Source organism: Mesocricetus auratus, unplaced genomic scaffold, assembly GCF_017639785.1.
Source record: "Mesocricetus auratus isolate SY011 unplaced genomic scaffold, BCM_Maur_2.0 Super-Scaffold_100018, whole genome shotgun sequence".
Lineage (NCBI taxonomy): Eukaryota > Metazoa > Chordata > Mammalia > Rodentia > Cricetidae > Mesocricetus > Mesocricetus auratus.
The window spans coordinates 18,457,823-18,483,321 of record NW_024429199.1 but is presented as its reverse complement, the minus strand read 5'-3'; the positions used below and the strand labels follow the sequence as shown (position 1 = coordinate 18,483,321).

General features: G+C 41.0%; 1 protein-coding gene and 2 long non-coding RNA genes across 8 annotated transcripts in view; 2 read left to right on the top strand and 1 right to left on the bottom strand.

Annotated features, from left to right (window-relative positions):
• Positions 1 to 10,169, top strand: part of LOC121132793 — a 16,339-nt gene extending 6,170 nt beyond the window's left edge. The window contains exons 2-3 of the long non-coding RNA XR_005869419.1: positions 1,421 to 1,518; positions 9,985 to 10,169. This is a non-coding gene — a long non-coding RNA (uncharacterized LOC121132793). The remainder of the gene's footprint in view (positions 1 to 1,420; positions 1,519 to 9,984) is intronic.
• Positions 6,084 to 22,193, bottom strand: LOC121132791. The gene is made up of 3 exons (XR_005869417.1): positions 21,957 to 22,193; positions 8,876 to 8,949; positions 6,084 to 6,343 (listed from the first exon to the last, which is right to left on the bottom strand). It is a non-coding gene; the product is annotated as an uncharacterized LOC121132791 (long non-coding RNA).
• Echdc1 (ethylmalonyl-CoA decarboxylase 1) overlaps positions 22,165 to 25,499 on the top strand; it is a 23,135-nt gene continuing 19,800 nt past the window's right edge. The window contains exon 1 of one of the 6 annotated variants that reach the window (XM_021223998.2): positions 22,165 to 22,186. The gene's annotated coding sequence lies outside the window, so the exon portion shown is untranslated. The other 5 variants (XM_013110205.3, XM_005065779.4, XM_013110204.3 and 2 more) reach the window with 5 other exon arrangements.

The following is a 25,499-nucleotide window of genomic DNA, read 5'->3' as shown; positions in this document are numbered from 1 at the left end:
ATCTACTGGATGAATGAATGCTTGGTGGCTATCTGTAATTTGTCTGGTTATATGATGGTTAGCATTTTATTTAGGGTTTTATTTATTTATTTATTTTACATTTATTTATTACATATACAGTGTTCTGCCTACATGCCAGAAGAGAGCACTAGATTAAATTGTGGATGGTTGTGAGCCACCATGTGGTTGCTGGGAATTGAACTCAGGACCTCTGGAAGAGCAGTCAGTGCTCTTAACCTCTGAGCCATCTCTCCAGCCCTTATTTAGGGTTTTAATTACATATATATACATATATATACACACATATATATATACACAAAAATACCTTTATCATGTAAGCCTCTAGTTTGTATATGCTGTGTCCTGTACCCAGGACTTCCCTTTTCCTGGGATAGTTAGATTATTCTGGAATAGTTGGATTATTCTAAAAAACTGTTCAATCTTGTAAAATCTTTCACTGCCTCAGCTGTTCTTACAAGATAATTGATTAACAAGGCTAACAGGCTAACTGCTAGTTCTCTTTTGGTATATGATGCTTGCTTGTTTGGGATAACTGAGGGATCTGCCTGACATCTGTTAGAAAAGTTAAGCTTTGTTGCACCCGTGCATGATATGAGTTAATGCAATCCCCCCAAATTGTAACTTTAAAATCCTTAGACTAATGGACCTTATCTAGAATTTTCAGTGTTTGGTTTGTTCATGGCCACTATCTGAAAATAAAAGACTGTTCTTATTAAATTATCTTGTCAGATTGGTGAACCTCTGGATGATCCCAGCCTCCTAACAGTTGTTAATGTATCTGCATTGTTTGTTTCTGTCTTTTGAAGTCAGTCTGTCACTTGCCCTTGGGGAGGGAATTTTACTATATTAAAACATTTTTAGAGGAGCTTCTTGGATGGGGACGACTATGGAATTCATTTCTCCCCTGGATGCCTTTGAGAACATGAGTGGCCCTCCTTTAAGATGGGAGGGCTATCTGAGGGATCTTTGCATCCCAGGCAGTCAAGGTAGTCTGGAATGTTGTGACCAGCTCTCCTTATCAAACTGATCAGTTTCCCTATGCCAGTCATTGACTGACCCTTGCCCTTCAACCACTCCTATGCTTGAAAATTTACAGTCTTTGAGGGTCAGGGTCCTCCTGGTGTGGCCAAAATGGTAGAGAAGCCCAAAGTAGCACAGGTTCTAGAAACTCCACCTGAAGAGATGCATATTCTGCCATTTTCTGACTGGGCCAATAGGAAATGCAAGAGGGTCTGGAGGAAATGTTCTCCCCAGAGGGAAGGCCAGGAGGCTGACTTATAACACCCAGTCCCTTCTCTCGAAGTTTTGTCTGAGGCTTAGGAAGTACCATCTGTTCTCTCCTTGAGGGAAATGCCTTTATGGTATATATTCCCCTCACCATCAGTGATTTTATTTTCAGAGAAGCTGCACGCCTTCATCAGCCTGTTGGAAACTGTTTTTATACACACCAGCTGACTTGGGATGACTGCCAGCAGCTCTTGACCACTCTGTTTATGGGTAAGGACTGAATCCAGCTAGAACTTTGGAAGTTGACTCTGAGACCAGGTAGCAAGACACTGCCTGATGCAGACACCTGGATAGAGAGGACCCTTCCATCCACCTGACCCAGTTTCAATCCTAATGCCAATGAAGGTTAAAAGCTGATGGATACATTTTGCCAGACATTGTTGGGAGGATTAATAGTGATAGCCAGGAAACTACCAACTGGTCCAAGGTAAGTCAGGTAATTCACAATTCTGATGAATCTCCCGCTGGGTGTATGGAAATGCTCTCTGAGTAATACCCAATATTGACTCCCATAGACTCAGATGCCCTTAAAAACCAAAGATCCACCAATGTGGCCGTTGCCATGCAGTCAGCACCAGACATAAGGAAAAAGCTCCAGAAATTAGAGGGATTTGGAGGGATGAATAGGTCTCAACTATTAGAAACTGTTCAGGAAGTTTACAACAGTCAAGATTCAGCCAAAGATAGACAGGGAATGAAACTCTTCCTGAGTGGTCATCGCTGCTTTAGGGAAACATTCAAGGGAGAAATTAGAGAAAGGAAAATAGACCACGAGAAAGGGAAAGAAAATGTCTGGTAAAGAAACAGTGTGTTTGTTGCAAGCAGAAAGGTCACTGTAAGAATGACTGTCCTAGCAGAAAAGAAAAAGAGCAGAGCTACTCCATCTTTCAGCTATCTGAAAATTGATGGGGCCTGAGTTGCATAAGACTTAGTCCCTAGGAGCTGAAGGTGACTGCAAGATTAGGGAACAAAACTGTTAACTTTCTAATACATACCAGAGCAGCACACTCTGCCTTGACAGATTCCCTTGGACCACTAACCTCTAGGAAAACAGTAGTCCAAGGAGCGACATACCATACAATATAGTTTCCATAGACAACCTTTTGGACCATAGACCTAGGACAAGGTACTGTGAATCATTCTTTTCTTATTATGCCAGACTGCCCATACCCATTGATTGGAAATGACTTACTACAAAAACTCAGAGCCACCGTCTCTTCAGGGGGAACTTGACTAGTCTAACTGTGGACTCTGGTCAAGCTCTTACCAATATTCTGGTCATCTGTTCTCTATCTGAGGAGTACCTCTTACACAAGGACTCAGCCACCAGATAGGAAGTTATCCTCAGGACACATGCAGGAACTTAAAGCAAGGTACCTAGATGTTAGGACCCAAGGGGCACCCACCAGGCTTAGCAGCATACCAATCATTCATCATAGTTCAGTTATTAAGTTCTGCAACACCAGTATAGGTCAAACAATACCCCATGAACCAGGATGCCAGACAAAGAATCATTAAGTATATCAACCAGTTGAAGGAAGCAAGAATTCTTGTCCCTGTCACTCCCCATGGAATACTCCCTTGCTCCCTGTTCTGAAGGCTGACACTTGACATTAACCAGTTCAGGATTTAAGGGAAGTCAGCAAGTGAATCAAAATCATCTACCCCATAGTACTGAACCCTAACATCCTAAGTGTTTCGCCCTCCAAAAGAAGATCTAAAAGATGGTCCTGGATCTAAAAGATGCTTTCTTCTGCCTCCTATTTGCCACAGTCAACCATAGTTGCTTTTGAATATACCACCACAGGGGGTGAATATACTGGTTAGTTAACCTGAGCTCTGTTTGTACAAGGGTTCAAAAACTCACTTTTTCTAATAAAGCTCTGAGTACAGACCTATTGGAATTGAGACAAAAATACCCACAAAGCACCCTGCTCCAATGTGTAGACGACCTCATAGCTTTGACCTCTGAGAGGGAATATAAACAGGCAACAAAAGGCCTTTTAGAAACTGTCCAAGCCCTGGGAAACAGAGTCTTCAGGCCACAAAACTACCTTTTACTTGTATGTGAATGAAACCAGAAGCATTGCCAAGGCAGTTCTCATGCAAAACCTGGGATCCCGAAAAAGATCAGTGGGATATGTGCCCAAGAGACTTGACCCAGTCAAAACCAGATGGCCAGCATATATAAATGTCATAGCTGTCACATCCATGCTAGTAAAAGAAGCTGACAAATTAACTTTAGGACAAGAACTGTTTCTTACTGAGTGTTCGTGGTGCATGCCTTTAATTCCAGCACTCTGGAGGCAGAGGCAGGTGGATCTCTGTGAATTCGAGGCCAGTGTGGTCTACAGAGCAAGTTCCAGGACAGGCTTCAAAGGAATACAGAGAAATCCTGTCTCAAAAAACCAAGAAAAAAAAAGGTTTCTCATTGCCCCCATACTCTGCTGAGGCCCTCTCAAGTGGAGCATATGAGAGATAGATGTCCAACACCCAGATGATCCAATAGCAAGGCTTTCTTTTGGGTCAACCTTACCTTACCTTCAGTTCCATAAGATGTCAGCCCTGAATAACTGTCTTGAACTGACTGACATAATCTCTTTCAGGCCTGATTTGACTGACCTGGAACTGACAACACCAGATTTTGGTATTGTTCACAGATAGGAGCATTTTCTTCCAAATCAGGATGAAATTCAGGGACAGTGATGGTGACCCAAGTTAGGACTATCCGGAAAATAATCTTTAAGCAGGGTAACCTCAACTTAAAGAGCTGAGCTTTTAGCTTTGACTTGAACACTCCATCGACGGAAAAGACAAAACTATCACAATATACACTGACAGTCAATATGCTTTCACAATGGCCTATGTCCATGGGGATACATACAGGGAAAGAGTATTGCTAGCCCAAGCAGGAAATGAGATAAGAAATAGAGAAGGAATCTTAGCTCTACTGGAAGCTATATCATTATCCAAGGGGGTGTCCACTATCCATGGCAAAATACAACTGGGGGGGAAGGGTTCCTTGGAAGCCAGAGGCCACAGAATGGATGACTTTACTGCCCAGGAAGTGGCCCTAGAACCAGTGGAACCTCTTCAAGTCTTGGTATCCCTGTTGGAGCCCAGCTTACTGGACCACCCGGAATACAGGCCAGATGAAACTGATTGGGAAAAATGAGAACTGGCCACACAGAATAAACAAGGATAATAGATGTTACCATATGACAGGTCAGTAAGTTTGAGAAGGTGACTGGTTTTGGATCCCCACCAAGACACCCTCCTGGTTAAAGACACCACTGTTAGATGTGCTGTTTGTGCTCAGATAAACAATAAAGTGGTCAGGGAGACCACAAAAGGAATTTTTTCACAACTTTCTTCATAAGAGTTAGAATTAACTCCTCAATAAGGGAATAGATAAATTACATCATTTCAATACTACAAAATATCATGGATTCAATAACTGGGTTATTAAAACTCTCATGATTTACAGATTTATGGTTATAAATCAATTCAGGCAACAAATATGAGGAAAACATAGATAAAAATATGATGTATAAGAAAACATGTATAAACATATGGTGTGTATGGGGGAGATGTGTGTGTGTGTGTGTGTGTGTGTGTGTGTGTGTGTGGTACATGTGTTAGAAACCAGGTGTTCCTGCAGCCTGTCCTCAGAGACTCAGCAGTTACGTAATCAGAAGTCATCAACCCTTTAAAAGGTCCCTGCCATCACATCTCTTGCTTTCTTGTTTTTTCTCTCTATCTTCTGGTCTTTCTATTTGTCTGTCTTTATTTCTCTCTCATGTCCTCACTCCAAGACAGTCTTTCATTCCTCCTCCCCAATAAACCTCTTACATAAGATCTGTTGCGTGGTGTGACCTCTTTGCAGAATACCTTGGACTCAACCTGCCAAGGTATCTTCCATTACTACTTCTTAACAATGTGCACGTGTGTATGGTGTGGTGTGTGTATACATGTGTATGCATGTGTGTGTACATGTGTTTTGGTTGAAGTAGCATGTGATGGAAAAACTTCAGTTTATGAAAAAATAGGAAGGAGAGGAAAGAAGGAGGAAGGGGAGGAAAAGCAAACCAGGGCAACATTGCCTCCAAGATCTCCAACTATGTCCCATCTCTGCAAGTTTCAAAACCTCCTCAACTAGTGTCACTGGCTGAAGATCAAACCTCGAATGACAAATCTGTGAGGGGCATCTCATATTCAGATCATAATAGCTTTAGCTGAACATATGCCTATAATCTCAGAACTTGGAAAGTGGAGGCAGGAAGACCAGGAGTTCAAAAACAGATTGGCTACCTAGAGAGTTTGAGGTCAGCCCAGACTGTATGAGACCCCTATGTCAAGAAAACAAATCCACAAGAACATCAAGAATAAAATAAAATGAATGCATGGTACTAGTACAAAAATTATTAAATTAAATAAATTATCAAGTACATGAGACGATAGTCTTAGAAATAACTGATACCTATTATAATATCTTCACATACATATATACATACAATTTGAGTTTTTTTCAAAATCCTAGTTAAGTTCATTATGAACCTGAAAAACTAGGGTGTAAATGATTAGGCAGCCAAGTAAAGCCAGGAAAAAATGGATAGAAGAGCTTGCCCAATTAGCAATGCATATTACAAATCAATCATAATTGAAATGTTGTATTGCCTTAGAGCAAACCAAAACCACAGCAATCTAGTAGCAAGCCTATAAATGATCACACAAATGCATAAATGCAGCTTCATATATGTAAGCGTTTCGGGAGGAGACAGGTATTCTGGCACTCGGGAGTCACAGAACACTGAGTGTTACACAGCTCAGCTGGAAAGGTACCTGGAGCTCTGGAGCCAAGGACTACCACAGGTTGTAGTAAGCTTAGCAGCTTACAGCCTTGCCTCTGGAAAAGGCTTCCCCAGTGTATCAGCTAACAGGACAGGGTCTTCCAGCTGGGAATTTTTGCCCAGAAGTAGCAGTTTTACTCGGCAGGAGGTTTCTCTGGCGAAGTTGCTAGAGTTCAGCTCTGCTCCTGGAGAGCAGAGAGCATGGAGAGGAGTGTAACACCACTGCTCTGCCAAGGGAACATTTACATGGCAAAAGTGTTACAGCCCTGCTTGCTCTGCTCTGCCCAGGGTCGCCTCTGCTCCACCCCCAATGCAAAAGAAGTTCTTCAGCCAAAGCTCATTGAAGTGGTTTATTGGAAGGGAGCATCCAGGAGAGTGGCTGCCCTCTGCCAATGTGGCAGAGGACAGCCAGGTAGTAGGGACAGCCACAAGCTGAACAAACTCAGGGTTTATATAGGGCTTCCAGGGTGGGGATTGGTCACATTTTAGTGCTGAGCTCAGATTGGCTAGAACTCTGCTCGAGGATTGGTTAGTTTTTTGTACAGGGTTAGGGTCAGATTTGGCTCTGGTTTCAGGGCCAAAGCGTGTTTCTTTCACTGGTCTTTTTTAGCCATTTTGCTCTAATTTTAGGGCCAGGGTTTATTTCTTTCACTGACTCAGATTCCAGAGACAAAGTGTATTTCTTTGGCACTGGTTTACGGTCAGGGTACATTTCTTTGGTTCTAGTTGCAGGGCCAAAGTGTGTTTCTTTGGCTCTGCTCAGGGTGTGTTTCTTTGACTGGTCCCCTTTCCCCACAATATATAAGTGGCCTAGGTAATCAGTATAAAAATGGTGATTATTTCATTAAAGAGGGTAATTATTTATATGTATGAAAAGTATCCATATGTCATAGCACACTTGAAAGTCATTTAGATTAAACTCATAAATATAATAAATTGCAAAGTTTGGGAAATGATGAGATACTGCTTTATTACTTTGAGCAATAATGCATAAGTTTTTGTTTTTCTTCTATTTTTGAGATTAAAATAATTACATCCTTTCTAGCTTCCCTTCCCTCCCTCCACACCCTCCCATAAATTATTTTAAATTCATGGCTTCCTTTTTCATTAATGATTGTTAAATGCATGCGTGTATATATATATATATATATATATATATTCCTAAATATAACTTTCTCAGTCTACTGTGTAATAATTACTTGTATGTATGTTCTCAGGGCTGTCCAATGGGTGTGCTCTTCCCTGGAGGAGACTATTTCTTCCACTCTTAGCATTTCTTAGTTGTCATAGTGTAAAGGGAGGCTTTTCCTTGCTAGCTGCTTTGGTTTATCACCTGCCAGTCGCCTGGGCTCTGCTGCATTGTAGTCCCCAAATAACACACAAGAGGCTATATTAATTATGAAGCTATTGGCCTTGCTTGTTTCTTACTGGCTAGCTCTGACTTAAGTAATTACCCCATAATTGTTAATCTAAGTATTTCTCTCACCGGAGAACTTTCCGGGCTTCCTACCCCATGGCGTTACATCTCGACTCCTGTGTTTCTCCTTCCTAGAGACCTCCTGGACTCCTAGTCCCACCTATCTAGATTCCTATTGGCCAGCAGTGCTTTACTGACAAAGGACTTCCCCAACATCATAGTTATTTGTGTAGTAGGATTGAGGCCTCATGGACTTTCTCCCATCCACTTAGGCATGCCTATTGGTGAAGACACTATGCGCTTTAGACACAGGGACCACAGGCCCCTGACTTGGGACAGACCTGAAAGCCTCCTCCCTAAAGACTAGCTTTCATGGTGCCAGAAGGCATCATGCAAGCTTCCAAAAGATGGTCGCAACCAATAGTCCTACCCAGATATTCTGCCTATGAACTACAACAATGGCCAGCATGGTACAGAAACCCTAAAAGTGCCGTAGTGAACACATGCCTTGTGGTAACCAGCAGCTCTAATGGGACTTAAGACCTACTTAACAGGGGGGACCTCATGCCTGGTATTGGAAACCTATATGTATACCTAGGGCTAATGAAGTCATGGGTCTTGGAGGAGAATCTACAGTTACAACTTTACTAAACTGGCATAAATCCTAACTATATTCTAAGTATGTGGGGACACCAGACCTTGAGCAGAAACCCACTTCCCCTTCGGCCTGGGAGCAGGCATCTGTGTAATGTTTACTGAAAACAATTCAGTGCTTTAAAGCTCTTGATAGGGCTCAGATAAGGGCTTGCTCACTAAAATACCAGGCCTTTCACACCCCCTACGGCTAGATGCCTCTTCCTGTTTCCCTGTGGTGTCTCCCCCATTCTGGGGCCGGAGATTAAACCACCAGCCAGGAGGAAAGAATGGTATGTAGATGAATGGCAGAAGTCCTTAAAAAGGGAAGCTCCTTTTTCTTAGAGAGACTTCTCCTGAGACTTCTCTCTCCTAAGCGGACTGGGGTCTCCTCCTAAGCTGACTTGGGAAGCATAAAGTTTTCTTAAAGCAACCGACCGGTCTCTGTGTCATCTATCCCGACCACCTGACCGGTCTCTGTGTCATCTATCCCTACCACCTCGCTACATTCTCAGATGCAGGCCGCACAGCAGGTGCGACATAAGTATTTGTCAGTATAGCTCCAGATAACATTAATCCTTACCCCTCATAAAGAAAACATCTCTTTGCAACAGACAGATCATTACAGAAAGCTACAACCAATCAAAATACAGAGTTAAGAGCCTACCTTTAATGGATACACATAGAGTACAACTCCTGCAACTAAGAGACAGGGGTCACCACAGAAGAGGAGCAGAAAAACTGTAAAAGACAGAGGAGAAGTGAGTTTGCTATGAGATTATGTCTTATTGAAATGTCAAAAGCTACACCCATAAAGTCTCACCAACATTACTGGCTAAACGTGAGCTGAATAAGAATGCATAAGGTTTTAACCTGTTTCGGGAGCTGAAAAAATGTGTCACTGGTTAAGAATACCTGCTGCTCTTGCTAAGAACAAGGTTTGATTCCTAGCACTCACATTGCTGTTCACAACTACTTGTCACTCCTGTTCCAGGGGACCTAGGCCCCTCTCCTGGCCTCCCAGATACTGTGTACTCTTGCGGTGCACATACATGGATATATGGAGGTAGAATACTCATACCCAAAAGGTTTAAACCTATTTAAGCAGTTTAAAATAAACCACATGCTGGGAGAAGACATTTGCAATGTGTAGGAAGAGTTCAGGTCTCACTTCTGGTGTCAAATAGATTGTCAAATAGTAATATTAGTACAGAGCTTGTTTTCTCATCTTAGACATTTAAGGATATTCATGATTCTATGAATACCAGATAATAATTTACTTCTATTTCCATTAAAGAAAAACACAAATTGTAGACTATGTGTGTTTAAAATACATTCTGTATGCTGGAGACCTGAGGATCAGAACCTTACTTCCTGGGTGAGTAAATGCCTGAATACTGGGTATTGTGCTCTATCTCCAGGCTTGGAACTTAACACAACTCCTCTGAATTCCCTTGAACTCAACACATACACTGCAGTACAGCAGCTACAAGAGTTGCTACACAGTCAAGAGTACATGGATGGCTTGTGCATCATTAAAATGAAGACAAGCATCTGCCTCCCCAATTGCCGGTACCAGCCAAATATGCCAAAGTCAACTCAAGCCATGCATGCCACTCTCTCTAGAAGCAGATCAAGTCAAAAGTTTCATAAAATGGAAATTAACATTTTATTAACATTAGAAAATACTGTCTAAATATTTCAGATAAGTTTGAAAAGACTCCCTTAGCATGACTAAATGCTCACTCTCTCTATCCCTTTTGTTTCTACCTTCAGGCACTGCTATATAAACCTGCCAGTGTTATTAATGCATCTCATGGTGATTCCTTGGTGTTACTAAATATGGAAGAGCAGAGGAGCAGCGCCTTAAAAGCAGAAAAGAGTATTGCTGTCAAGGGAGGAAAGTACTGCCCCCTTCCCTTTTCTTCTTCATGTTTTAGGTCTTCACGTAGGAGTCTCTGCAAAAGGAAAATTAAAAACAGCCAGCTCCATTGGATCTCACACACACACACACACACACACACACACACACACACACACTATAGAAAAAATACACATCACGTTACTTAAATCTTTGATATATTCTTTTCTCTAAAAAGAACTCATGTGCTGATGGTAGGGTAAAATTTTCAGTGTGTAACTGTAATATTTTGTCTTCTCACTCCCTAGCAGTAGTTTCTTTCCTCACCTCATTTTCTTCCAGGTCTGTGCGATGGCTGTGCTTAAGAGATCTATAAATTAAAAATGCCTCAACCTTGTAAATCCCACTTGCCCAAAGATAGATAACTTCCTGGGATTCTGGGGGTTGTGGTCATGTAAAATAACATGCATGTGCATTTATGTTTGGTTGTCCTGAGTGTGTGTGTGTGTGTGTGTGTGTGTGTGTGTGTGTGTGTGTGTATTTGATTACTTGTAGACAGGGAACACACAGTCTTTTGAGTTTTGCCCTTCATCTGTCTCTGTGGAACTAGGAGACAGAAGATGAGAGAAAAGTAAACTTTTAAGATCTCTTTGGAAGAAATGAAACAAGAACAAATTTAAATGTTGAAACTGAACTAATTGCTTGAAGGCGCGAAGTATGTAGCCTTGTGAATTTTGCCTTTATAAGTCCCCAACTAATGTAATTCAGAGCTAAACTCTGAGCACCAGTCTCACATATGGACCAGGTCAGTATCCATCGTCCTGGCCAGTATTTAAAAAGACTCTTGTTTACTAAAATTTATTCATTGTCAGGTTGGCAAATCTCTGAACAATCCCATACCTGTAACAGTCTGAAAGCCATAAACAGGCTGGAAATCGTAAATGCAGGTAGATTCAGAGGTTTTCTACATGCTAGGGTTAATACACTAAGTAAGGCATATATATATAGACTAAAGTGCTATTTCTGTTTGTTCTTCAATGCTAATGCCAGAATTTGTATGTTTCCATTTTGATATCGGCTGCCATCTGTCTTGCTATCATTTTGTGAGCTCCTTATCATCAAAACCTTTAGTTTCCATTTAATCTTGGCCTTAGTAATACCCCAGTTCAACAATAACTCCTAAGTCTCTATCAGCACCTAATCTCATTCTTTCTGCACCACCGCTGTGTGCACTTGGGCTTCCTGTATCTGTCTGTATCACTGTAGCACATTAGCTTACTTTTCCAATTCAGTCTAGCCCCGGGTACACCTACTTCCATGCTTTTTCTTTCTAGCACAGAGAATTTAAAAATAACTCCATGAATTCTTATCCTTTCCAAGCTCACCATCTTTGCTTTTCCTCAGAATGTTCAGTATTGACTGTATGGATCAGGATAGTCCTGGATGGATTGTATAAGATTCTTGTAATTTTTGCTTCCATTTCTATGTTTTGTTTCTTGTTTCTTCCAAAGAGACCTCAAAGTTTATTTTTGCCTTGTGTTCAGTCTCCTAGTGTCATAGTAGCCTGCTTTAGGTTATGCAGAAACTGTTTATTCATTTAACTTCCATAGTCTCTCACCAACAAGCTAAAGTTTGTCATTACAACACTTCTGATGACGAAAGGCATCTATTCCCTCTTCTTTACAGGATGATCATAGCTTGAGATCAGGAGTATGGAGAAGAGCAGGATTCAGTCTGGTCTCTGTTGATAAGCCTCTGTGAGGAAGCAAACACTGGCAATATACACCTCAGAGTCATAAAATTCAAATGCGACATTATGATTTCACATAACTAGTCACTACATCTTTGTCAGAAAGTCATTCTCAGACATAGTCAGCAAGAACAGCAGGACAGATGTGCCCACATGTTGACAGTTCCTAGTGACAGGTCTTACTCAGCTCCTTGCTGTAGACACCTATGTGTAGTTGACTCTCCTCACTGCCTTGATAAAATGCTTCACGTATGTTCCATATGGCTTCCCAGAGATGCCAGTGGTGACTGGACTCCATTTGTCTATCATGTGGCTAGTCATAACTTCTTGCTTCCCCACAGTCACCTCAGCCATATTCCTAGAAACCTTCAAGACAACTGAGTCGCTGCGCTGGCATCTAGATTTAGGGGAGAAGACAATGAGGACATCCTAATGTATAACTTGCTCAGACATAACTCCTGGGGATCCACACTTTAGTAAGACAGGAGCTCCAGCTTGAATTGATCCCATCTCTTCTATTGTCCCTCTCATAGAAAATGTTGTCCTACCATGGAATCCTGTGGGATGCACCTACAGTATTTACCCTTGACCCCTATTCCCAAGACCAGCCTCCTCAACAACCAAGTTCAAGGCCAGTATGAGAACTTGTCTCAAAAACATATTTCACAATGACATATTTTAACTTTCACACTCTTTAAAACTTGGGGGAGGGACATATTTTCTCTTCAAAATGTTTTTTCTTTCATTTTCATTATGCATGATAACATAAAAGAATAATTTATAATATTACCTTCACTTCATTAAAGACAAAGATATTATTTTACTCTTCTTCCTCAATGTTTGATCAAGTATTCAATCAATACTATAAGCTGTGTTAAAATTATAACTAAAATATTACTACATTTTGAGGTTTAAGTTAAAGTATTAAATTTGTTTTCTTTGTGTATCAATAAGAATCTGGTTTTGTTTTATAGGTGTTCAATGTTTTGTTTTTATTATTTATTATGTTTATTTATGTGTGCCTGGGTGAACTTATATGGACTATATTTGTGCAGGTGCCCTTGAAGGCCAGAAGGAAGGCACTCTGGCCAGCTTCAGTGTGGTGAGCATGGCTCTGGCAGGCTTTGCCCTTCTCTCCTATTTCCTTTTTTTTTTTTTTTTTTTTTTTTTGGTTTTGGTTTTTACGAGACAGGGTTTCTCTGTATTGTTTTGGAGGCTATCGGTCCAGCCAGGCCTCGAACTCACAGAGATCCGCCTGCCTCTGCCTCCCGAGTGCTGAGATTAAAGGCGTGCACCACCACCGCCCAGCTCCTATTTCCTTTTAAAACTACTAGATTACATTCCTAAAGCTAGCCACTGAAATCTATTCCCTTATTTGGTCACTTCCCCTCCTGAAGCTGACTACCAAGGTCCTGAAGTCCAACAATCAGAAGCCACCTTCGTCTCACCTAATTAACATGCCCAATTAAAATGAAAACCTCATCGTAACACACGGTTTCCCTATGTACTTTTATAAATTGATTCCTATTTGCCATGCCTGTCTCCCCTCTATTCAGAGGCAGTCCTTTGTCCCTCCAGGGAAAATACTCCACTTTCTCTTGTTCTCTTTCCCTTCATCCTCTCTCTCCTGTCTTTGTCTCTTATCTCCTGCCCTCTGTCCCTCTGTGGCAAATAAATCTCCTTTGTGCTGAGAACTTGGTTTTGGGGGTCCTGAGCCAATACTTAGTCTTTCATAGGGGATATTTGTGGGGACACCAGACCTTGAGCAGAAACCCACTTCCCCTTCAGCCTGGGAGCAGGCAGCTGTGAGATAATGTTTACTGAAAACATGTTTACTGAAAACAATTCAGTGCCATAAAGCTCTTGATAGGGCTCCCTTAAGGGCTTGCTCACTGAAACACCATGACTTTGATCCCCCATGGCTAGATGCCTCTTCCTGCTCCCTGCTGTGTCTCCCCGATTCTGGGGCCAGAGATTAAACCACCAGCCAGGAGGGTGAGAAGTCTGGGAGAGCTGTGAGAGCTTGGTTGGAGAATTGTATGTAGATGGATGGCAGAAGTCTGTTGGGCCCCAGCCCCATGGGGTCTCTGTGAGTTGCTGGTCAGCCTACAAGTGTAACTTGTTTTCCAGTCCAAGTGCTTTCTGTTTTCTAGTCCTGGCTTACTGCCCCAGCCTTGACCCTCTGACATCAACATCTAGCAGGAGGAAAACAACTATCTCTTCTACCTGGGGTTTTTCCACTGTGCTGTAAACATGTATATAAAGCTCCTCCCTCCTACAAGGGAGAGACCTCTTAGCGCTTGCAATGAAGACTCACACACACACACACACACACACACACACACACACACACATTCTCCTGGCAATAAAGGCAATACATGCATTCTCTTAGTACAAACAGAAGTCCTTAAAAAGGGAAGCATTTTTTCTTGGGGGTCTCCTCCTAAGCTGACTTGGGAAGCATAAAGTTTTCTTAAAGCAACCGACCGGTCTCTGTGTCATCTATCCCGACCACCTCACTACATTCTCGGATGCAGGCTGCACAGCAGGTGCGACAATTGGATCCCCTGGAGCTGGAGTTACAGGCAGTTATGGGCTCCAGACATGAGTGTTGGGAAGTGAACTCAGGTCTTATAGAAGAGTAGCAAGTACTCTTAACCAGTAAGCTATCTCTCTAGTCTTCTTTTGAATTATTAATCATTTGTTTTCTTTCCACCTGGATTGAAGCGCCTTTCTCAAAAGTAACATCTTCCAAGAGTTCACTCCTGAAGGGACAGCATGAGGCCTACCCGACAGAAAAAAAAAAAAAAAAACAAGTATCTATGATAAAGATTAATTTTTAAAAACACAATCAACTGTGCATGAAAATTACCATAAGGGCAGAAATATGTTTTTTTTAATTGTTAAATAAACTCTACTATAACTCAGAGTGAACAAGGAGGATTTGGGGACATTCAAATCCTGGCCCATGCCTCCCCTGCTTTCTGCTAGCTCAACACAGGGATAACTTCACTGTAAACAAGTGCAACCAAGGCCAAGTCCATGAATTTCCTTTCCCTCTATCTGCCATGTGAGGAGCCACATGTGGGCATTCATCAATCACCATGGCTAGATTGTATAAAGAACAAATTCCCGCTACCAAATTAACAGGTCATATGCTCCCTTCTTCCACCTACCTCTACTCACTCATTCCTTCTTCTGTCCACCCTTATTTAGCACAGAGGCATAACAGAGGTGTGAACTTGGTTAAGGAGACTGATGCTATGGTTACTCTCATCCCATCTCATCCATAGGACAGAGGTTCCACTCAGAAGAGGTTCCACTACAAAGGCTGGAGGCTCCTATCTCCTCCCAACACTCCATCTAAACAGAAGAGATGTCTCATCCGTAGGATGGCTGAAGTTCTCTATCAAAGTGCTAACTTTATTTGAAATGAAGTGTGGGAGAATTTAAGCCAAGGATGGTCTTATAACCAATACAATTGTTTGTAGGCAGTGAGAGAAGTCAAGATAGTGCTCATAGCAATTTGGTTAAAGAGGACAAGATAGACTTAAGAGGAAAGTAACTTCTGGATCAGGGCACTCTCCCCACTACTTCTAAAACAAAGTTCAAATTTAATTGCATTAAAAGTAGGACACCTCATGTCTAGGTTATAGAAAAATAATAATAAAGCACTCAACCCACAGTTACAAAAGGTTAAATTGTGAGCATGTTCATAGAAGAAAAGAGACCACTCTCAACCCAGGTGAACAATTCTCTATCTACATTGCATTAGCTTTGATCTGAAATGAGTTTCCAAAGCTCATGTGTTGAAGCTTAAATCCACAGTGCAACAGTGTTTAGCGGAAGCAATTTTGGTAAACAGCAAGATGTTTAGGCCCTGAGTCATCAGTGGTTGAGCTGGTGACTATAGTTATATTTTAATGGGTGACTGGAATGTACCAGGAACTTTGAGATGGATTTTTGTTCAACTTCATATCATCTTCGCTGGATTCAGAATCATCTTTGAGATTGAGGCTTTCCTCTGGATGTGTTTGTGCCTGAGGGTGTTTCCAGAAAGGATTAACAGAGGAGAGAAGCTTCCTACTGAATGTGAGTGGTATTATTACTGTAGGCCAGGAACTCGGGGTGCAAACAGTAGAAAAGGAAAAAATTGAAGCATGTGCCGACATTCCCTCACTAGGCTTTCTGGTTGGTCATGAAATAAATAGCTCTTCTTAGCCACTTGTTCCCACTGGCAAGATGTTCTTCTACCAGAACACATGGGGTCAAATGACTATGCCTAGACCCCTGTGACACCATGAGCCAAAACAAATCTTTTAAGTCCTGTCTAGCAGGAAATTTTGTCATCGTAACAAGAAAAGTAGCTAATATACACAATGTTTAAGAATATGCTTTGTTCCCAATTCCTGCTCTTATTCTCTCTCTTTATTGCACAGCTACTATTCATAAGTTCATTCCATCAGGCTCTTTGTATAATAATATTCTACTTCAATGCAGATCCAGAAATATTAATGCCAAGTGACTGTGAACTGAAATCTCTGGACTGAAATACAAAATGACATTTTCTTCCTTTTTCTTTTTTGAGACATAATTTTGGTCATAACTCTGGCTGTCCTGAAACTATGTAGACCAGGATGGCCTCAAACTCCCAGAATTCTGCCTGCCTCTGCCTTGTAGTGCTGGGTTTAAGATGTGTGCAACCACAACTGGAAAATTTTTTCTTCCTTTTTAAGTAACTTGTTGTGGGTATTTTGTCACAGCAAATCTAGAATGATACGAGATCAGTGGTAACAGATGGGAAGTCCAGGATACTGATAGGAATGTGAAGAGTAATGGGCAAATCCAAGGTCTAGCTAGAAATGCCTATTTAATTAGGAAGTAGACAAGAGGCCATGCATGTTAAATCCTGTCAAGGGTTAGAGTTCCTTTTTCCATTGTATCTTTTTGGCTTCTTTGTCAAAAATCATGTGTTCATAGATGTGTAGATTAATGTCTGGGTCTTTCAATTTGATTCCATTGGTCCACATGTCTAATTTTATGCCAGTACCAAACTGTTTTTATTAGTATAGATCTATAGTAGAGTGTGAAGTCAGAGATGGTAATGCTTCTTGAAGTTCCTTTCTTGTACAGGATTGTTTTAGCTATTCTGTTTTTTGCTGTTGTTGTTTTTCCACATGAAATTGAGTGATGTTCTTTCAAGATCTGTGAAGAATTGTGAAGGGATCTTGATGGGGGATTGCACTGAGTCTGTAGATTGCTTTTGGTAACATTGCCATTTTTATTTAGAGACTTAAAGTTCTTGTCATACAGGTCTTTCCCTTGTTTTTATAGAGGAAACATTTTAATTGAGGCAGCTTGCTTACAGTTTCAGAAGTTCAGTCCATTATCATTATGAAAGGGAGCATGACAGCAAGCAGGCAGTCATGGTAATGGAGCCGAGAGTGCTACATGCTATGGGCAACAGGAAGTCAACTGACTGTCATACTGAGGGAAGCTTGGTAAAAAGAGACCTCAAAGCCCACCTGCACAATGACACACTATCTCCAACAAGGTCTAGACAGTATAATTTCAGTTTCTGTTCTTAGCCCTCCAGCTGACACAGAGCAGAGCAAGCCTTGATTATTCTCATAGTAGTTCTGCTGTTTCAGTCCATAATTGCTTGGTTCCAGGTTTCCGGGCTACAGTGAGGCAAACATCGTGGTGGGAAAGCATGGTGATGCACAGGTGTGTAGACTACTATGCGCAGAATATTTAAAACTACATTTAAACACTACGCAAGCATTAGTGGCTACTGATGCATTTTTGAATGCTTTTATTGTTTTTAAACTTTTTATTGCATATATTAATTGTATACATGAAGAGATTTCTTGGTGGCATCTCCATATGTACATATAATATACTTTCATTATATTAATCTACCACTCATTCTTAACCCTCCTTGTAATTCCCAGGTCTTTCCCTTTTAGTTTCATATCTTTTTATCTCCTAGAGATAAAAGAAAGCATGGTGTTTTCATTCTCCTGTGGTGTGTGTGGATTATTTTACATAATATGATGATCTCTTGTTCTGTTTTTTTCTTCAAATGACATAATTGCATTCTTTGTTAGAACTAAACAAAACTTGTGTATCTATACATTTTATTCATCTGCTGAAATGCATCTTGGTGAATTCTATAATTTAGCTATTGTGAATAGCACCATATTATATTTTAAATGGAAAAAGTTAAAGCAGCAGAGCATCGTATGCTTTTCATAATAGACTAAGAAAGGCTTTTTATTACTATAGAAAGAAAGGGATGGGGCTGGAGAGATGGCTCAGAGGTTAAGAGCACTGGCTGCTCTTCCAGAGGTCCTGAGTTCAATTCCCAGCAACCATATGGTGGCTCACAACCATCTGTAATGAGATCTGGTACCCTCTTCTGGCGTGCAGGCAGAACATTGTATACATATTATTAATAAATAAATAAAATCTTTAAAAAAAAGAAAGAAAGGGATGGTAAAAATGAAAGATAAATTAAGGAAAAGAGTTAGAAGAGGTACAAAAAGGTAGAAAAACACATAGTAATAAATTTTGTGCCTCATTATTCAAGATTATTTTGAGTCAGTTTTAAGAAGAGTAGGTATTGAAAAACTCTCAGTATATGATAGGGAGTGTATGTCAGTTATACAGTACTTACCTAGCATATGAAATCCCAGTTCTGAAAAAAAATATAATTCTGAACATGAAAAAGTGTGTAGGTGAGAGATAGAAAACAAATTTAGCAGTGGGTCAAGAGCTAGGGACAATAGGTATAATTAGATCTGCACTTATGAAAACCAAAACAACTTATTTGCAAATTGGAACATTTGAACAGCTATTGACTTTATAATAAAATAGCTTAATAACAATGAAAGCGTGCTTTGAATTCTTTTCACACATGTTCAAGTGTGCAGGTACACCTGCACATGGGAGTCAGGGGATGCCATCAAGTGTCATTCTCAAGAACACCACCCACTTCCTTTCAAACAGCCTCACATTGGCCTGGAGTTCATTTTAAGATAGATCAGCTGGCCAGTTTCTCCACTGATGGGATTGATGGGATTACAAGTATACAACACCAAGACCAGTGTTTTTTTTTTATGTGAGTTCTAGGAGTCAAACTTAGGTCTTCATACTTGTGAGGTAAGCACTTTGACTAAATGAACTATCTCTCAGGCCCTGGCATTTGTTTTGCACAAAAGTTACTAGAGTAGAAAATGTCTCCACTCTAAGATGTACACCTACAGTGATATACCATACATAGTGAAAAGTAGACCACAACTAGAAAAGAAAAAAGAAGAGTAATGGCAAGCTTTCTGACTTTCTACAAGGTTATAGCAAGTACAAACTAGATACTTTGGTTTTCACCTTCCTGTTTTCTCAAGGCACTAAAAAACTCATTCTATGTGGATTGGTCTCAAAGTTTATTTCAATTTATTCAAGTCAATGATTAAATCATACATATGAACACAGAGAAGACTATGTATGAAATATAAACTATGATTTGGATACTTTAGTTCATTAACACCAATTGTTCATTTTTTTCTCTACTACAAATTCCTAAGATGCTTTACGATCTCTTTAACTTTTTCCCCAGCTTTTACTCATTCCATCTCAACTTGCTAGTAATTTTTTTGAGAAATGACAACTCATGAAACACTTGGAAAACTGATAAAGGATGTAATAGTATTACATCCAAATTGCATAGGTACCTACTTACTAAATAAAGATAGTATCATAGAGTTACACAAAAAAAAGAACAAGGACTATCAATCTTGCCAGGCGCCTGGGGCACAATGAACACAGTCAAGGTGCAATGTGACAATTGAGTTCTGTCAAGTACCTATTGTCAACAATGTAACAACTTAAGCTGCCTACCACACAATAAATTGGAGACCAGGCTGGCCAAAAGAAAAACTGAAATTAAAGGACAGGAAATGTATTTAAATACTCCAAATATAAAATCATGCATAGAACACAAGTAACTACATACAGGAGAAAACATAGTCAATCTAGTTTTTACAGGAACTATTTTGATTGCTTACAGTATTTGTTTCTTGAATCTGCTACCTTCATTTTGTTAGGTCAGTGTTTTGATTAATTTTAGCTGTCTTACTCCTATTAGAAGTCACATTATACAAATACAGAGGCAGAAATAGATCAGATCTAAATCATAATGGCCAGTAGATTCTGATGATATGCTTCAGGAGTCTCTCCTTAGTGGTTTTACTAGTTACTCCTTTCTCCTCAAGATTGATTATCTTGTCTACGACTCGACCTAATTTACATCAGATTCTAGAAATGAGCCTTCCTAGCAACAAAGGAAAATTAGTATGTAATTAGTAGTGGCCGCTCCATTGCTAAAAGTTCAACAGGGGAACTATGAACGAGTTTCTGGAGTCACAGGGAACCCTGAACCTTCTGTAAAGCCAATTATCTGGTTAAAGCCCTTCAGTGTTTGTGGAGAGGCTAGAATGTTACAGCTCCAGAGTCCAATAACCATTCATTTTAGGCCATCTTTAGCCCACTTCACAGTCATTTGTTACCTCTCCGGGTGATCTAACAATTTTTGTGATTACATAAATCTTTGGAGAAACTGATCGCTTCCACCAACCAAAATGTTAATGCTGTCAGATAGCATCTGAGATCTACAGCTAAGACTTCCCTGTCTTGTTTCAACCTGCTTACCTCAAGTTCCCACCAATGTATTTGGAAAATATCTTGATTTATTACTTTTGCTGTTGTTGTTATTATAGCACCCTCATAAAACTGCAGCCATATTGGAATAAAAAACTGGGGTAACCCAAACCCCATTCATATTTGCCTTTAGAGTAAACTATCTCTTAGTCCCTTCTGAAAAAATATTGTATTCTAACTGGCCATCATTCGGTTCCAGGGCTTTGCAGCACTATCTCCATCCCATCTGAAGTATGTGGTTTTACTTCTTGGATCCTTATTCATGACAATTGCAGACACCTAGGAATGTGAGAGTGCCATCCAAACATTGACTCCCAACTAATCTTAAAATGCTCCCCAAAGCTCATTTGTTTTAGTCACCGTAATACTGATGGCCTCTAGATACCCATCTTTATTTTCAGCCTTTTCCTTCCCTTTTTAAAACAAAACCAACCAACCAACCAACCAGACAAAATCCAGAGTTTCAAATATCCCTCAGCTTTACATAGCTGAAGGTGCCCTTGAACTCTTTCTTCATCCTCCTGTATCCATTTTCCAAAATATTGGGATTACAGGTGAGCAACTTCAAGACTGGCTTACACCATCCCCAACCCCCATTTTTTTATTTTTTGGTTTTTCCAGACAGGGTTTCTCTGTGTAGCTTTGGAGCCTGTCCTGGAACTAGCTCTTGTAGACCAGGCTGGTCTTGAACTCATAGAGAACCGCCTGCCTCTGCCTCCCAAGTGCTGGGATTAAAGGAGTGCACCACCACCACCTGCTACACTTCCCTTTCTTAAGTGAGTTACTAGAAGAAAAACAAACAAACAAACAAACTTTACAGTTGTAAATCAACAACCCCTCCCTCCACACACACTCTGGACCCCTTCAAGAAATACACCTTACAAGAATGCAAAGCTTTTGTCCCGTCAGTTTGTGTAGGTTAGATCCCTTGGTAATCACAAATGCTGTTGGACTAACCACCTCTACACTGACCAATAGGTTGTGCTTTTCCAGTTCTCTGATGATGGAGCGGGGTCTGTTCTCTTAAAACATCCAAATTGCATCTGCTCAACTAGGAACAGCCATCCCCTACTACTAAGTAACAGATTAAAATGTTTCAACCGCTTAAACACATTTTTTTGTTATCATCTACCTAATACTTAGTCGGAGTCCATTCTCTGTGATACAATGATTGCAATAGCGGAGTAAAAGGGCCTCTCCTTTAGGTTGTCTTCCAAAGTACTTTTTTACAGCCTGTGCCATTAAAAAAAAAAAAAAAAAAAAAAAAAAAAGGTCTGTACAGATTTCTTTAGCTTGGTGTCTTTACAGAGCACATGCCATAGTCATGTCACAAGTATCTGCTGAATATTTAACTTTTGATAGACGACATAACACTGACCACGGGAACTGCTAATCTTAAAAAGGTTCGGTGTCCTTTACCTTGGTCAGTAGTCACAGGATGGGAAGGATTTCGGTGGTCTCCCTTCCCTAGCCTGAAGCCTACACCAAGGAAATGTCAACCACAGAAAAAGGCAAGCCTCTCCTCCAGAACAGGGGAGTCTGATGGGAAGGGGTGGGACTTCCGGGGCGGCGGGAATTCCTAAGGGCGTCCCAGGGGCTAGCGAAGGACCCGAGTGTGAGCGGGCACCGGGCACCAGGAGCGGAAGCAGGTCAGCAGGCAAGAGCCCCGGAAGCCGCTGTGCGAGCGGAAGAGGGTCGCGCGCCGCGGAAGGCGAGGCACCAAGAGCGGAAGAGGGTCTTAGGGAAGCGGAAGGGGAAGTCAGCGCCAGGGGCTGCAGGTAGGGCTGTATGCCTAGAAAGCTGAGCGGCTCTCAGAACGCGCCCACCAGCCAGTCCCCGGAGAACCCCGGAACCTGGTGTGGCGTGATCCGGGAGGAGCGCCTTTTCCGGCGAATCCGGGGCGGAGGAGCACGCGGTTGCGCACTGAGCGGCCGCGCAGGCGCACTGCCCTCTGCCGGCTCGTGAAGGCAGTGCAGGCGCCGCTCACGTCGGTCTCGAGAGGTTCTGTAGGTCTCTGGGAAGATTCCCGGCGAGTTGCAGAGATCCTGGGAAAACAGCGGCATTAGCAATTCCAAAGGATGAGGACACTGGAGTTTCCAGCTTTCTAAGTTGATTTCTGAGGGCTTTGGAATCCCGGTGAGAACTTAGGTGATGTTCCGTTGGATATCTATAATGTCTACTTGTGAACTTAATTATCTTGCTTATTTTAAACATTGCCTACATATTTGTTTAGTGACGCCCTTTTTTTTTTAACAACAAAAGAGGAGCAATCCAACTTTGGTGGGTGGTACTAAAGGTATCTAACCCCTCCCCACTTTTGTGCAAATCCCTGAGGAGTTATTACCTAGACTTTGTGAAGGACGTAAAAGTCAGTACTTCTTATTCCTAACTTCCACATTCGATTCTATAACGTGTTACCTCTGTTGTTCTGGGTGCTACAGATTTAGAGATAGGAACAGGTTTAATCGAAGACTTGGTGTGAAGAAATACCATTCTCCTGGGGGCACTGACGGGATTGTGAAATCTCAGGGGTGGAGGAAGAAGGGGCATGACAACAAAACGGGTTGGTTTTGTTTTGATTTTGGACACCTTATTGGTCTATGAGTTGACAGCCGATTAGGTAAGGGTCAGCTGGGGCGCACAGAGCAGTGATCTTCATTCCAGAAAGGCGAAGCAGCTGGTGGAGAGACAAAGTTGCAGCAGGGTGAGAGTAAGATAAACGAACCAGATAGATGGTGAATTAGCTGTGCTCAGGTCCTTAGGGCCTACGAATTTTGTTTTAAGAAAATGATTGGAAATTACTGTTTGCCAGGAACTATTCTTAGCATCCCAGATGCCCTCTTGGCAACTAAATTTAGTAGGACAATTTGTCAAAAAGAAGTAGTTTGATGCTACCGCAGGTATTGGTGTTAAAGAATGGGTTTTATGCAGACCAGAGAGTTAGAGAAGATGGCTTGGAATTACTGTCTGAAACACAAAGACTGTAATATCATATGTGCTAAAATTTGGGATGACAGAAAACAAGGTTTGAGGAAATGAAAGTTGCTTTCTTGGCTCTGTGTGGGAGGAGAGGTGTGTGTGTGGGGCATGTACTTGAACTTCAGAGTTAAGGAGTATAACATTGAAAACCCGAGAAACAGGATATGTATTTCAGGCTAAAGTACCTTCTGATTTTTTCATTGTTTACTTCCTTCCTTGCATGCTGATTGTTGTAAATGTGGAGTTATGTTAATTTTCTGGCACTAGTTAATGATTCCAGTGTGGTATTAAATAGAAAAGGACTTTTAATGGAAAAACTAACATAAGAATTGGAGAGGAAAACCCTCATCCCAGATGGACAGCAAGGGATCCTTTTCCAGTTTACCAGTGGTTTGACAGGGAGCTTTCTCAGCTGGAAAGATCTGTTCCTGATAGGATAGCAAAGTAGCCCACATGACACAGTTTGGGGAAAAAAATGTTTATTGCACTGAAGAAAGTTTTATAAAATTGTAACTGCCCTAGAACCTTTTCATTGCCTTGTGTTCCCAGGAGTAAAGCAAATAAAGGTTGTTATGTGCATCTAGTGTGCCAGCACCTGAATGTTGAGCTCTTTTTAAATTGTATTTTCAGATATTACACTAATTCACTAATGTCTGGCATCTTGCCATTTTAGCAGCACAGCCATCATGTATCTTTAAAAGTGATTTGTTTTTAATTATGTGTATGTGAGAGTGGTCAGGTTATGTGCACAAGAGTGGGTGGTCAGAAGAGGGCTGGGTCTCCTGGAGCAGGAGTTTCCAGCTGGGAACCAAACACAGGTTCTCTGGAAGTGGGCATAAATGATTGTAACCATTGAGCCATCTCTCCAGCCCAGACCACTGTCTATTTTAGTTCGTGAGTTTAGAATTGGGATGAAAGTATGCACACCACGCTATTATCGAATTGTTAGACTTGGAATCCCAAAGCTTGGGTCAGTGAGTCTAGCAGGCTTAAGCTGTACTTTGAGTTACTCTGGTACAGATAAGGAATCTGCAAGGAGTGCAGAAAACAAGGGTCTGTATTGGAAGAGGCACAGAATACAGGAGGAAGAGAAAGATATGGCATTAGTAGAATGGGTCCTTGTCACAGTAGAAGCCTTTCTTGGGAACATATCAGTTTTGCAATCAAAGTTTTTTAAGGATACAAAGCAGTGCATTACATACATATTTTAAGTGTTCAGTGATTTGAAGGTAAGGAGGCTTGTTAAAGAGAAGCTTTTTCCTTGAGAGGATGCCTTCCCGCCCGCCTGGTTCTAGATCGGCATCAGTCCCAAATAAACACACCGGAGGCTATATTAATTATGAAGCTGATTGCCTTGCTTGTTTCTTACTGGCTAGCTCTGACTTAAGTAATTACCCCATAATTGTTAATCTAAGTATTTCTCTTACCGGAGAATGGTTCCGGGCTTCCTACCCCCATGGCATTACATCTTGACTCTCTTGTGTTTCTCCTTCCCAGAGTTCTCCTGGACTCCTAGTCCCTCCTATCTAGGTTTCCTATTGGCTCAACAGTAATTTATTGACAAATGCACAGAACTTCCCCCAACAGAGGCTCCATCTGATAGCAATAATACTAATCATGCTAGAGACACCAGATGCTGGAGAAGGAGACAATGTAACTACATGAAGTAGATAGACCCCTTAACAAACAAACAAAAGCAAAGAAAACGCTGGTTCTACTACCATATAATAACAATTAAAATGCCAATGATTTTAAGCCTCTACTCTATATTTTATATATTAGTTTCTTGTTCTTTTCCTAAACAATTCATTATAAAAACGCAGACAAATTAATATTCTTTAAATAGCCATCTAAATCCTAATCAGGTTTTCTTAGCATCTTCATTTAGAGTGATGACCAGTGTGGGGAAGATCAAAACCTTTGCTCCAAATTAATTTCTTAGTTATCTCTTTATACTTGATCATACTCAATGCTCACAAAGCA